A 15895-nucleotide genomic window follows, 5' to 3' on the forward strand; every position below is an offset into this window, starting at 1 on the left:
ATTCTTTATTTATTTACTTATTTTTACACTTACTGTAGATAATATGCGTGTAAAATTATTAACGAGATAATTATTTACCGTTTCTTTGCTCGTTTTTTTTTTTTTTTTTAGCCCGCTTCAATTTTACTAAATTTATATATAACAAGTTCAAGTCTTAAATAAAATATTATTTTTTTTTTCAAATCTGCAAGAGAAAAGTAAGAGTTTGCGATACGTGCAGGCTTTTGCCATCGCTCGCGTTCGAATTCGGTAACACACGTGAGGCAAGCTACAGACTCGATGCAGCTTGTGCTGCCACCTACTTGACGCATGGAAATAGTCGCCTCGTTTGAACGTCGAGGATCCATCCGCGTCGAGTCCTCTTTGCCCCGATAAATCCTACCTTAAGGATTTTGATTTAATTCTGTACAGGATGGGCGCAAATTTTTGGGGACAAAAATTCCTCGATATTACTAGTGTTTCCCTGACATTTTCCAAGGTCTAGTAAGTTAGTAAAACGTAAATCGTTCAGCTTATTCAATCTATATTCTGTCAAAATCAAATTCGTCTCCTCCAGCAGCATCTTGCCGGACAGACCATATAACGAATGTGCACAATGATGATGTACGCGCCATAATGGCTGATCGATGAAGCACCTAAGTAGGCGCAGGCATTTCGTACGCACGCAAGTTTCTCCTTCTCGTCATCGTCGTCGTGGCCGTCGTCGTGGGTATGCAGCGTCTATCAGGGGGGTCCTCGGGAGCAATCGCGCGAGCGGCATCGTCGCTGGCAAATGCGATACACCTACAACCACATGTAGCCATGACGTACGTGTACATGTTATAAACCCCTCCTCCCCATGCGCCAAACTCGTGGGCGGAGAAGCCGAGATACATAACGGAAGAAGGATGCTATGACCACCCAAGTTAGCGACGAGTAACGGGTACTAATTGTTTCGCAATTATTTTAGCCGTAGAATTTCTCTCTCAGTTTCAATAACGTAGTATTGGATCGAAATTTAATTTTCACCATTTTTCCGCCACTCTTTGCGCTCAAATAACAGCGGCTGACAACGAACGGCTTGCATACTGCGATTTTCTTCCACGTTGAATGACTTTGTTTGTTCTAAAAGGAGAAATGGACGTTTATTATTGCGGTGATGACCGTTTTTGACCCATCAGTTTGCACCGCAGCGTTCGCGAATCGGTATATACCTACGCAGACTTGTGAAAAATTATGCTGTGTCGTATTTCGCAGACTTTGCGATGGAAACTCGGTTCGTAAACAAGGTTTCCCAACTTACGCGGTGGGTCACGTCACCACACGTGAAAAAAACAAATATCGCACAGCGAAGTAGAACAAATTTATAATGCAAGCAAAGCACCGTTGCTTCTTGCAAAAAAAAATAAAAAAAAAATAAATAAAAATAATAATTTATCTATTGCACTGCCAATTGATGGAAGACGTTTTGCAAATTCGGTGACGATGAACGTGCGACGTGTTGTGAATTTGTTGTAACGCGATGGTCGTTAATATATGCAAAACACTTTTTTATCCCGACAGTCTGTAGATTGAATTTGACATAAAACGGCATTTTGATGGATTCGCAAAATTTTTAATCCCGATAAATAACGTTACACTGCCTTCGTGTAAAAAAGAAAGAAAGAAGAAAAGGTAAACAATCGTCTTTTTTTCTTTCGGAAGACAAATTGACTCTCGACAGGATTTAACTCACGACTTTTCCCACGAAATGAAAAGAAGCAATGAAAACCGAAAAGACCTCTTGTTGAAAACTTGTCGGTATATGTATATGGAGATGGTCCATTGATATGTGGAAGGATATGAATTATGAGAGAGAGCAACTACGCGTATAATGTAAACGTGTTTTAGGAAGTGCGAGATAGTAATTAGTGTAACTATGTCCATTGTTTCAATTGTAGGAGGTTCGAGGTAGACGCGAAGTATTAAATTGACGGAAGGTTACGATCAGATAGGGTCTTGAAACTGTCGCTGGACACGTCCAACATCGTCATCAGGGTAGGGCGTTAAAGTTATAACAACGTTACTACTGAGTGGTCACGAAGAGACGGAGAGACAAAGTCTGTTTATGCATTATATATACATATATACATACATACATACATACATACATATATATATGTAGAGACCGTGTCTCCCGTTCTACGGAAGACTTAGCCAAGACAAAGGCGGTATGCATAGACCGAAACAATACAAGGATTTGTGCCCCAACAATAGAAAAGGTGGTGGTGAGCGTGGTTTATTGCAGAATCGTGTACGCACCTATTCCGTGAAGCGGTTGCAGGCAGCAGCGAGTCCTTTGACAAATTTGAAAATCAATCATCCCTGACAGCCGGGTGTACGCGGAACACGAGTGTAATAATTTAATATCGTCGACGTGTAATTGTGGAGGGTTGAAAATGAGAGTTGTTGGTCATATCGGTGCATAATCAAATACGTATGTATTGACGCCTCGACGCAACGATTATTCCTCGAATATCAATAGACTCGTGGCTCGTGCTGCACGTGCTGAGAAGGGTTTTTTTTGTAGGGTACCGAAGACAATCGTCGATTCGAAGAAGGTTGTTGATGTGTCGAGTTGTACGCAGGTGTAATCTGTAATAACAAAGTGGATAACGGGGAAGGAATAAGGCCTCACGAAGAAGAAGGCGAGAAGAAAGAGTCTCATCGTCTCCAGTCGCGGAAAGCGCCGTTTTGCTTGCCCACCAATCCACCAGCCCAGCGTTATCCCTTTATCCACCATTGCTTTGTGAAATCGCATCACATGTACGGAGACTCGCTGCGTATCGCCAAACTTAACGATCGAGTAATATCCATTGTATCGAAACGGGTAACGTCGACGACGACGTTCTGCGTAGGTATTCGACGCGTCACACCTACGTCACAATAGCCCTTTGCCTCTGACGTATCGTGGTGTGTGACGACGATATACCTACGCATCGCAGCCTCCGTGAAAACTGCGCGGCACTTTGCAGCCCGTGAAGGAAGACATGGAGCTGGCACGCGTGCGAAATATTTTCTCCTGTTATAACTGATTTTTCACAATGAAAGATCTTTTTGGAAACAACCGATCTTGACACGAAATTTAGTATAGCTGGTACTGAAACTGTTGTAAAAACGGGTGTATTTTAAATTAAATGGCAAAACTTCACGCATCTTGCGCGACGGTTTAGAATTTAAGATAAAGATAAGTCTGTGCTTGGAAAATGATTTTTATTTATTTATTATGAACCAATTTGAAAAACTCTAGAAAAAACAACAACCTAGATTATATACGTATAAACCGTGCCTTCGGGCGTAGCGACGAGTACCTCGTATTGTTTTTTTTTTGTTTTTTTTTGTGTCTTTTCCCATCGTGCAACACTGCACGGAGTACAATATTTACCTCGGCTTTCGCCAGTTCTGCAGGTATAACAGGTATAACACTCGTCAGATTTCGCGATGTATCCCCTTTTGCTCCAGGGTGGAAAAATTTGCCTCCAACTCGCTACATACATACAAAACAGATGTTTACCTTTGTTCTGACCCAGAAATCAAAGTTTACAGGGACGGAACCGTTCAGACTCCACCCGAGATCCAATCACTCGACGACGTACACGCATATAGGGTGTCACGGGTTGACTACCGATACATGACGCTACTGCATATATACTCGTATGTACGTATGACGTATATTCGTTTTTTTCTCACGTGTTTGTGCACCTCTTCACAAACAAATACAGAAGCTGCCACTGTTTACATGAATAATCGTATTTTGCTCGTTTACATCTTGTATGTCGGGTGTTACGTACCGTATACCTATACACGTCTCCAAGAAAAGAGACGCAGGATTGAGTTTCGAACGGTGAAGGGAATCGGCGATATAGATATTCTTTAAATGCAAATAAACATCGTATGTACGTTTATTCGTTATTCCAAAACTGAATACAGTTGCGATAGTACGCGAATAACCTCACAAAGGTTGATCGATATATTTTCGAGTAAATTTACTGCAACGAGGACAATTTTTTATGTATACCTAGATTTTCGATCTAAAACCGATGAACCGCATCACGTGGCCTGCAATTGGACAGGGGTTCAAAAAGTATCATAAATAAGAGTCAAGACATTCCGGGCATCCATTGACCATGTGCACACACACGTATATATATATATATGTATATATGAGGTGCAGATAACAACATGTTAATACGTTGTTATATATACGAGGCGTGCTGGAGACGAGCTTCCGGAATTGTTATTCTCTCGCTCGATGAAGCGTAGGTATATTATACACATATGTATATGATATTGTGTACCGCATGTGCGTACAAGAATTGTTCCGCCAGCACTGACGTTGATTACCGGACGATGATCTCACGCGTCAATAAATACGCACATAAATACATGTATATATATATATTTATGTATATATATGCAACGGTACGTCATTAGCTGCGTTAAATTTTGAGAGTAAGATAAATATAATGTCAGAGGCATACGTACTCGTATAACAGATTCCACGGAGTTATTATTCATATAGGATACTCGTATTGCGAGAATAGGCATGGCAGGCTAGAGCAGCTAGAATTAAATAGGAAAACGGCCAGTTCATCGACAGCCGGTTGTTTACATCGGTAGGTGCCAAGAGTGGAATTTGGCAACTGGACGGACAATAATCTCTCTCTTCTAATGCATTTCACGCGTGAGATAATCCTTGCAGAGGGACATTTTTGTCCGTAGCTGTATGTGTGTATTTATACAGGTACGTTCACGTAGCACGTATGTACATACATACACGTTACACGTACATACCTACGTACGCGCGGAGTGTCAAGTTGCAGGTGATATTTACGTTAAAGCTGTTTCGTCGCGGCCTAACCGGCAGCCTCGATTTATTCTGAAAAACCAAAACATCGGGGATATGTTTATGGTATAGTCGGTTTTATTTTCATCCTATCCTAGGTACCGCTAAAGTCCATTTCTCTCTCTCTCTCTCTCTCTCTCTCTATAGAATTATAACTGCTAAATCACTTTCTTCACTTTATTGTCTCTATAAACATTTTTATTGTATTGTTATTTTATTTGATTTTATTTTATTCCAACTCTATTTTTCTTCAATTTTTGAATAACAAACAATCTTATAAATCAATCAATCTCTCTGTCCTTTCCCCGATCGGTCGAAGCACATAACGATACATTCATTAAGTAAGTAGATACATACACACGCGGTATGTAGGCGAGAAGTGTTCTCGAGGGTCGTATAAAGTAACTCGTGTGTCCACGCGTGTGGCGTACGCTTCGCATAATGCACGAATTCTCCGTAATCGGTTCACGGGTGACGGCAATTCGCCCGTATTCTCCTACACACGCATGCTGGGCATAATAATATATGCAGCAACAGCAGCAAGTCGACGAGACGAAGCAAACCGGCAACGGCTTTACGTGCGTCAACAGGATGTAAGCGAAATTGTTTTGACTTTCAAGAAGGAAAACATTAGGACCTCGCCGAAATTCGCATGCTGCACTTGCATGTGTTATGCCTTCACACCGAATGTATTTCCGCCTGCGTTTCTCTATGCTACGTCGTTATATAATTACATGTACGTATATATATGTATATATACATTATATGCACGGTAAACATGACCCTTACACCTTTTATACAGCGCGCAAGGTGTACGTATGCATAGGAATATTCTATTCATTCCTTCCTTCTTTTATCCTGGCTAATGGTAAAGGCAGGATTATCGTTACTTATTGTTAGACTCTAAGCCCACTTTTCGACAAATGGGCAAATACCTACTTGGAATTGTCAGAACTCACTAAGCTGTATGCAAGAGTATAAGCGAGACGTATGTATATGTACAATATGTATGTATCTATGTATATATACATATATACATGAATATACTTAGGTATAAAAATAAGATACGCGAGAGATTAGCATAATTCGTTTACATTGGGTAAAAGAATTTTATGCAAGTGTATATAATATGTGTATATACCGTTTAATGCGAAACTAATTAGCGAGTAAAGTATCTCACCAGACTATCTTACTGTTATATTTATATAGCTATACAGTTTAGGTATACGAAAGAATAAGAATCATCGGCTAGGTTTGGACTGTGCAAAATATATACACGAGGCGTTTCGATTTGACGAAAAACGCCTCCTTTTTGGAGAAATTTTCTCCTCACGCAGGCATATTCGGTTTACGATCTAACGTGTGTTTAACGTCTCGCACTCGCTCGCGTGGATACAATGCGTGCGAGTATAACACTGCGAATAGATACGTATGTGTGTACGTATAACGTGCGGGGGCAGAATGAGATACGTAATTCCGTAGGAGCGAGACGCGCGAGCGTATAGCCGGCGATTGACGAAGACAATAATTGGCGCAAGAGGATGGCGCCAAGCTCTGTTCCCTGCCAAGACCGACATATTTTCCCGAAACTTGTTATGCCTGGTGTATAATACCCCGACCATATCACCCATCGCCATCGCACCCTTGCTCAAACCATGTTCCACCTCGGTCGCGTCGAGCGGGCGCGCTTAAATATCGAAGGGACTATTCCTCCCGGAGGATAACAACCCTGCCATGCTCTACGCGATTCTACTTGCCTGCTACATATACATATACGCAGGAGGGAAATTCTGTGAGGAATGCGTTATATATGTGTGTTTAAACTGGATATTGTTTTACGGAGGTATTAGGCCTGCCTTGTATCAAAAACGATCATATAACAAGCATCGTTCACAGATTATATATATATATAATCCACTTTCACTTTGGGTCTTGAAATTTTACTTTTTCAACAAAGAACTTGTGAGAAAAATTTCAAACCGATCGATTCGGGTAAAAATTAAGTAAAAATTAAGCCCGTGGTCCGAAAAATCTAAGACTCTGTTAGAGATAGTTAGGGTCAGACGTAGGTCGGTTTGGGGTGGAATGCCTCATGTATGTATATGCTAGAACAATTGATGGATTTAGAAAAATTGTATGTATAAGGTGTTGTCGGTGATTTTTATTTTTTCATCTTCATTTCCTTATGTTTATACAAAGATTGCCGATAAAAACTCTGTTGACTGTATCTGGTGTATGAGAGGTGACGAGGCAACAAATAGTTAATTTTTGCAACGGATTAATGTATATATATATGTGTGTGTGTAGATAGCCAACGCCTAGTCAGCGATTCCGTGAAAAGTTGGCGCCTATATAACACCGCGTCCCGTCGGTTCTCCCGTTCAAATATCAAGATCGTAGTGAAAAAAACAATGAATCACCCCTCTTCCATAAGACAACAACGTGAAGCAGAAGAAGAGGGGAAACGAAAGATTTAAAAAAAAAGGTTTACCTTTCTTAAATCCTGCGAACGTACATTCACAACGATTCGTCATATCGTTGTTTACAATATTTAATATTTGTTCCGAGTATGTGGATAAAGTCTTATCGCAATACTTAATCATGAACACAATCCTTTTCCCGGATATTCGCAGTGTATTATCATAGTCGTGTATAATATCGATTTAATCCGATGTTATTAATAATAATAATAACAATAATAATAATAATAACAATAACAACAATAATAATAATAATAATAATAACAATATTAGATACCTTGTTGCTACCCCCGTATACCTTTTACAATTTTGATAATTTCCGCGACGGCGTTCGGCTCTCGGCGAGGTTGTAGGTCATATTTTAGATTTACGAAGTAAATCGTGGAAATATTTATACACGTATAGGTATTAAATGTACACGAGTATTCACTTATGGCATAAATACGTATACATATATGATCTGCATGGTACATGTGCATGCAGCGTGTGTACGAAGGTGCGTATATACACATGCCTGAGTGTATGGGTATGTAGCTATGACGTGACGTGCGAGTAACCGATGTGTGTGAACGTGGGTTTTTCATTGAGTTACCGAATGGCATTCACCAGTCGATGAATTCAGATTCTACCGCGATTGAATACGAATGAGAGAAGTACACGGTGATGTAGCTCGATCGAGGGTTCGCGCAGGTATCGGATGGATGGATACGTGCCTATATACACGTATGATTCTTCCAAATCCTTCCCCCTCCCCCCCCATTAAGATTCCTTAACCCGCCTACAAAGTTTTACTATTAGTTTCAATGATACGGTTTTCTTCTTTCTCACGTTTTTTATTTTAATGTTTAAATATTGTTATTATTACTACGAGACGAAAATATTATGGAGGTACATTCAGAAAGCGAGCATCGTTGGTAGGTACATGTATCCATGTGTGGGTATAGGTATATTTTTATCAAGAGTTTTGGACGACACGGTGAAATTTTTCTTTGAAAATTTTTTGACATGTATACATGTTGAATAATTTGACGAAAAAAAGGCCGATTGATTCGGGTAATTTATTTATACAAATATTTCGCAGTTTAATAAACAGATTTTTTTGTGGTATTGAACTTCCGCGACTCCTTATGCCGTATTCTCTGGACATATAATCGATTTCCTATAAGATGATAGGTGAAAAAGAAAAATATTTGAAAAAATTGTGATTTTCTTCTCAGATATACAAAATTCAAGAGAAGTGGATCAGAATTCGTAAGACGAAGGATGGAACACACCTGTTTTGCTTTGTCTAATGGACTGCAGGGGGTTCGTATGTTTTTATAGTTAATTCATAGTCAAGATTTGGCAGGCCCTACAGTTAAGATAAATAAGTACCTATCAGCGTGGCGATACGAACAGTCACCCATTTCTTACAAGGCATAGATGGCTGGTGAATTACAAAGAGGAGGAGGAGGATGAGGAGGAGGCGAATGTGAGGGAGGCATATCGCGAACGTCTGCACGCGGCCTGGAGAGCCAAGTGCCTTATAGTTATACATATACGTCCACATATGTATGTATTGTGCCGGGGTGACGAAGCGGCACGTGGGAGCGTTGACTCCAGCGGTCAGCTAACTCGGCATTAAGCATATAGCTCTCGGTTCGTTTATCCTGCGATTCGCACGGCGCGAATGTCCGGGCTTCATCCTATCCTCCTACCTGCCTGCTCCTTCTTCGAGGATAATTCTATCCACCGATATTCCCGCTATTCCGTCAACCGCACCTTGGGGAAACGTATTTCTTCTATATAATCGATCATATACGAGTATACTGCGGGCGGTATGTTATATATATATACCGACCCTCGACAGGTTGGAAAAGATACGTGAACTTTAATTTTGCTCTAGTTTTCACCGTGAGGATTATTTGAATTTTTTTTTTTTTTTCTATTTTCTTTTGTACGGTAGAAGTCGAGAAATTTTTATCTTCCCACATGTATATATATATATATGATTTAATGATGCAGGAATTAATGAATTTATACAGAAATAGCTGAGTTCACAAATACCGTTCAAATTAACGAGACTTACGTATACCTATGCGAGGTTTTTTTGTTGTTGTTGTTGTTGTTGCGCATAGATTTGTTTGATTTTTAAAAGATTTCTATCTGGCATTAAAATATGATCATGTATCTGCTCGTATACACGTTAAGCATACAAGGTAGACATAAGACGAACGTATTATATGTATTCCATAGTTTGAGTAGAAAATATTCCATATAGTTTAATTATAGAGGCGAATTATCTCGTGCGCGGAAATTGCTACGCATATGTACGTGACTGATAATACGATACACACGGTTCTACATGTGTATAAAGATATAATATACAGAATACACGTATATGTGTATTTGTACGTCATAGAGTGGGGAGTGAAATTTGCGTTGTACCTACCTGTAATAGATTTCGTTGTTGACTGATTTTTATCTTATAACTGCAGGTCTATTTTGGCGAAGTAATGTTTTATCGCGTAGCGGCGGAGAGCGAGCGAGCGAGAGGGGAGGAGGGGGGGGGGGGGGGGGGGGTGAGGGATATCAAATATTTGTTAAGCGTAGATCGTTAGGATATTTTTAGAAAAAAAAAAAAAACGTCTTTCGAGAGGACGGAAACCAGAAAGTTGCGACACAGCTATTCCGTATTAAAAGTCGAGGTTTATCAAGGACACGTTGATCGGGACAGAGGATTATACTTGAAACGTATAAATACGTGCATCTTATACTTATACATGATATTATATTTACGTCGCAATAATATAAATGCACACAAGCGAACAATGTGCGATAAGAATTGAAGAAATGACGCTGCAAAATACTGGCATAACATGTAGGCATAATATAGACAATGATGTAGGCGAGTAGCTGGTAATTAGTATACCAAAGAGATTACTAGTTGTGAAATATATGATGATTCCGAATATATGGATATAATTTTATTTTTTTCTCGTTTGCTTTGTTTTATTTCATTTTATTTTTATTTTTTTTGGCTGTTATTGGTTGTTTTTTTCCTTCATTATTTAATTGCAAGACTGGAGCCGGAGATGAATAAATTTTCCTAACGATCGATGTAGAATTATTACAAGCATAAAAACGTTTCAGTAAAAAAAAAAAAATAAGAATAAAATAACACGTACTGCAGGGATTGAGTTATATTCTGTACCAATTAATCATTATATATTTCTATTCTACATACATCATTCTATATATAGTTCATTTACGTAAAACTATAGTGTGGTGGTTAAACTATGTTATGCGAAGGATGTAAAATCACAGATGGATGCAGGGATAAAGGGTGCAGGGTAGAGGCACGTGTAAAGTAAAAGTGTATATAGATACGTGCACGCGTGTGTATGTGTGTATATATATATGCATGCATGTATGTATGTAGGGACGAGCTGGCGTAGCGGTGACCTAGTATAAGGTATACGGCCGGGAACATCCATCACCTTCCGAATGCTGCCGGAGCAATTAATCACGAGTCATTGTTACCGTTCCCCTGATAGTGATAGCGCGGTATCACGTCAGGGGAAAATGGAAGAAGAAACTGGAAGGTGGCGGTGGTAGGGTGGTAGGGTGCAGGCTCGGCTCTCCTCTCCTCTCATCTCCTCTCATCTCCTCTCATCTCCTCTCCTCTGCTCTCCTCTTCTCGATTCATGGATGCATACTGTGCTACGTGTACCTATGTATGGTACATGGTATAATACACCTAAAGATCGTTGTATAAACGTAACTTGTACGTTTGCGGTGGATGAGAGAGTGTAGTGAGTTTTCCAGAGGACGAATGAAAGTGAGATGAAAAAGAAAATATACGTAGGATACGTACGTACGTACGTATGTTATACGACAGAACGATGATTGCGGTCTCATGACGATCGCGAACGGCTAGAAGAGATGTGTGGATTTTACGCTGGATGCGGAGGAAAGGAAAGAGAGAGAGAGAGAAGCGACGAATAAAAAGAGATAAACTGAAACGACGTAGAGAAGTAATCGGGGAGGTGGAAAACTGAAAACGGAGAGAAAAGAAAATCGCGAGATTTATTATACACAAGCATGTTATAATATTATTTAAGATGAGCTTGAATATTCTTTTTCGTATTCGCAAAGACTTTCGATCAAAGTGATGTTATAAGTATAGAGATTTAGGGCTGCTTATTGTTTGATCATCGTGTTAATGGACGCGTGCGAATACCATGTTATGCGTCATTTAAGGTGCAGGTGTCGGTGTAGGTATAAGGTAGGTTTTGAGAATGCGGAATTCAAATGAGGGATCTTGTTAAAAAACTGGGAAGGGGGAATAGCGAGGGTGACGTGCTTCAAATATTCTGACGTGATCTTAATTAATCCTACACTAATTCGCCAACGGTTTTCCATTTTCAATATATGCATGCCTGTATCTGTAGCTGTATAGGTTACAATATATACGTGATTCTTACGTCGTGCGTTAAATTAAAATTCGTATCACGTGGTCTATGCATAACAATTAAAGATTTTCTTGATTTAGTTTCTCTCGACTCGTTATAAAGGTAATAAAACTTTTCGTCGGGTTCCTTTGCCAACTGGACGTCGCTGTAATCATCTAATTATACTTGAAACTTACAAAAAGTGATCTGAAATTTTTAATACACTGGCAAAATTTAGCATATAGATCTCGCCAATATGATTAAGAATATTGTTACCTTTTTTTCTTTCGCGATGCGTATCGTATTTGTTTTCACACTTTTTCACTGCCCACTTCGAGCGATTCTTGTTCTTCGACTCGAATTGTTTAACTCTACTGCAATGCTTACACTTGAAACAGCAATCAAGCTGGTTCGCGATTCTTACAGCGGTTAAAGGAAGAAAGAAGACGGAAGAACGAGAAATTTCATCAATCGTCAGCGGCAATTCATCAGGGACGCGTTAAATGTCAAAATATCTTCGATCGATTGCTCGCGGTTATTCGATCGTGCAAGACCATTAAATTCCGATTATATATTATATTTGACATTTGAAATTCTTTCGGCTGTTTTGCTGGACAGAAAAATGTCAACTTGTAATTTCTGACGACATACCTACTTGTTCAAAACACGAGTTGTAGGATTCGTTTATTCTTAATCATACAATTATAGATTGCAGGGCTTGTGACCATTTATCAAATCTTATTTAGCAAAATGACGTACGTAATAAAGAAAATACGATTTGAATAGAAAATGATATCAGGCTATCTATCGTGTAACTTTTCACATTTCACATTTTCACATTTCCCACCATCCGAGTATTCTCATTGGTTCGCAAAGTTTAGTCAACTAATCAGAATGCTTGGATGGTGGAAAATGTGAGAATGTGAAATGTGAAAAGTTACATGACAGATAGCTTGAATACCTAAGCTACATCGAGCTAAACGATACGCGTCTATAACTAATAAATCGTGCTGCATCGGGACGAATCGACGTCGTCATTCAATGCGACAATTACAGCATCAGGAATAATTTCCTCGGCCTTCCGAACGAACGAAAATACTGTCGGACGAATTATGTCTTGTTCCCACGTTCGCGCAATAAAACATGTTAAAACAAACAACAGGGTAGTCACGCGCCTGTCGGACGGAGAGAAACGTAACCGATTTATATTTAGCCGAAAGAGAATCGGTCTCATGACCGTCATGCCCACCACCGCTCGTTTCGCCTCTGCAAGAGCTTCCAAATAACGAAAACCCTCGACGTCATCCATTGTATAATAATGGCGCATCGCGCATCACGTATCACGTGTATCCCCGCGTCTTCGAAACGGAATGCCTGTCTCTGACACTCGGGGGCCCGGGCGCCTAGATGAACGTAATGGCTAGATCATAGGCGCGTGGTAGGTACGTGCGTGCGTCTAGGCGTCTAGGCGTCCGGCGTCCGTTTCTCTGTATCTTGTTATACCTACGCGGCGCACGACGACGTTGCAGCGCTGCTTCGTATCGTGTACAGGGAAGTGACTGCCAGTCAAATCTGACAGCTCTTAGCTTTGAACTTTCCGTTCAGTCGTAACGATACAATAATTACTGACTCGGGGCGAGCCAAGAGAAGACACTGTAAGTATATGGACTGACCAACCGATGGAACAAGTCATGGGGGTTTACTGTAACACAGCGCTGTCGGTTTCGCTGTTTGGCGATGATTCTTTTCTTCTCTTCAAATTTATCGCCCGATGATTAGCAGGCGGCAAGAGAACGCCGTCGATTTTCAAGGTGGATGGAAATTCGAACCCTTTGACATGCGGGTATTAAAGGCAAAGCAGAAATTAACACCTTATACGAATTCTTTGGTCTCGAAAAACTCCGGGTGTAAATCAAGTTTTGAACTTTAGAATTCGTGCGGAGATTAAAGTCTTCGTGCTTTGCGCAGTTAATCATTTTTTTTCTCTTTCTCTTCACATTTTTATGTCCTTCGAATTTTCATTCTTTCAAATCTACAAGGATCGATCGCCAACTATGTTATACATCGGAGTTTTGATCCCGATACATCGTTGAAAAGTTTTTGGACCTCGGTAATCGTAGAGAAAAAATTAAGGCTACCCCCTTTTAATTTTACCAAAGCTTCGACCGATTACCCCAAAAAAAAAATAAACGTAGTGTTCCCTGGAAAAAATAATTTTTTTTTTATCTTGTAATTTTTGAAAACCTCGTTGCAATAAAACAATAGGGTTTTAATAACAAGTTGCGTACGTGAACTACGTGATAATATACACGGTCGACAATTCAAAGTGATAATTATTACCCACACGGCATAGGCATTGAGTAAATTTTACACCGGATGTACAATATATAATATATAATTTGTATATATAGATGTGTCGACGCGATAATCGCGGGTATTACATTTCTCCCACGTATTAGGTTTTTAATAACGGCTAATATACCATAACATATAACTATTTTACACATGTAGGTACGCTTGTCGCCGTTCCGGGCTGCCTGCATATGCTATACATGAATTTCCACTCAGAAACACGGTGGGCGTAAAGTATAAACGATTTGAGGAAACTATGCACCAAAAAGAAAACTAAAGTACCGATAGATTACGCGTCGACAAGACGCAAGATGGCAAGACGATCACATCCTGCGAGGAGATAAATAAAGGAAGAAATAAATCGGTTATCTACGAGTTTGGACTTGGGAAAAAATGAAAATGTTAGTCACTTTTTATACACCCCTGGTATTTAATCAATTCGTATAAGCTTGCTGATATTTGTCATTGATGACTCTTGTTGAAACTTTTTGCATCGATAAACTTATTCTCCGTTACATATTTACTGGGGACTCCTCTGAACTGATAAGTCATATCTGCACGATTCTGCTTCACTTATACAATTGTCTTTTGATCAACAATCGGTATGTGTTTGGTGATTAATTGTATCTGTATATGATTAAATTGCTTTTCTGAAGCATCTAGAACAATCGCGCGGAAATCGTAGCGCCAGTGACGTTTTTAAATAAAGGATTATTCGAAGTAACACGCAAGCTGTTGACTACTAATCCCGCAGGTGTTTATTCCTCAACTTTTGGATATTCTCCAGGTGATCGGAATTGCCGATAAAAATGAGGAGGAAAATTTTTTAAATCAAGTGAAGATGTATGTCTGATATACGGTAGCAGACATCTTAATATGACGATTCAATTTTTGACGACTTACTTCGCTCAAAATTCATACACGTATATCAAGAAGGGTATCGCAGTGGGCGGGAAAATTTTTTAAGAAACAACAAACAACGTAAAAACATTAGAGGTACATACGTTCCACATGCCTTTTCGTGTAGAATACGGCTGTCTCACATTTCAACCGTCTGAATACCGTGTGCACAATGACGTCACCGTAACAGGTCCGTCACGAGTTCGCGTGACGTGGAATCCAGGCGGAGTGCCAACAGGCTGATTGATATAGATATGACCCGCGTGCTGCTGCAGAGGCTGAGCGTGAGTCTGGACCATAACGGGGGAGTCGACGGAGAGATTGATAGGAAGGAGGGGGGGGGGGGGGGGGGAGGAACAGACAGAACCCGTGCGGAAACGGAGCGGAAAATGGTGGAAATTTTTTTTACGATTGAACCGATTTATAAATTTGATTCCCGGTGGGTGTGCACGATATACGTGTATGTCCAGCCACATGTATCGGAGGCGAATAAACGTTCTACAGCCACGGAAGATAAAGTTGAGAGCTGCTGCGAGAGAAACCGCGGAAAATTCTATAGCCTAGCCTGCTCTTGGCGATCGGTTGAAGCCTCTTCATTCTCCACCGATATGTTGGTGCGAGGGTGGAATACGTATATGTATATGGTAATATTCATACGGTTTTACACGCATGACGGCAGCCTGAGCTTGCACGGAGAATTTAGAATTGGCGAAGAAATTTTTCGATCGGAATGATCCTGGCTGTGATTATTATGCGTACCTGCGTAGGTACATTATTGGGGCAAGGTTTTCGATTTGATAGTTATATGGATACAGTTAATTTATCTAATTGTTAGATTAATAAGTTATCTGCACTGCGATTTTTTA

The sequence above is a fragment of the Diprion similis genome, chromosome 12 (assembly GCF_021155765.1).
Source record: "Diprion similis isolate iyDipSimi1 chromosome 12, iyDipSimi1.1, whole genome shotgun sequence".
Classification (NCBI taxonomy): domain Eukaryota; kingdom Metazoa; phylum Arthropoda; class Insecta; order Hymenoptera; family Diprionidae; genus Diprion; species Diprion similis.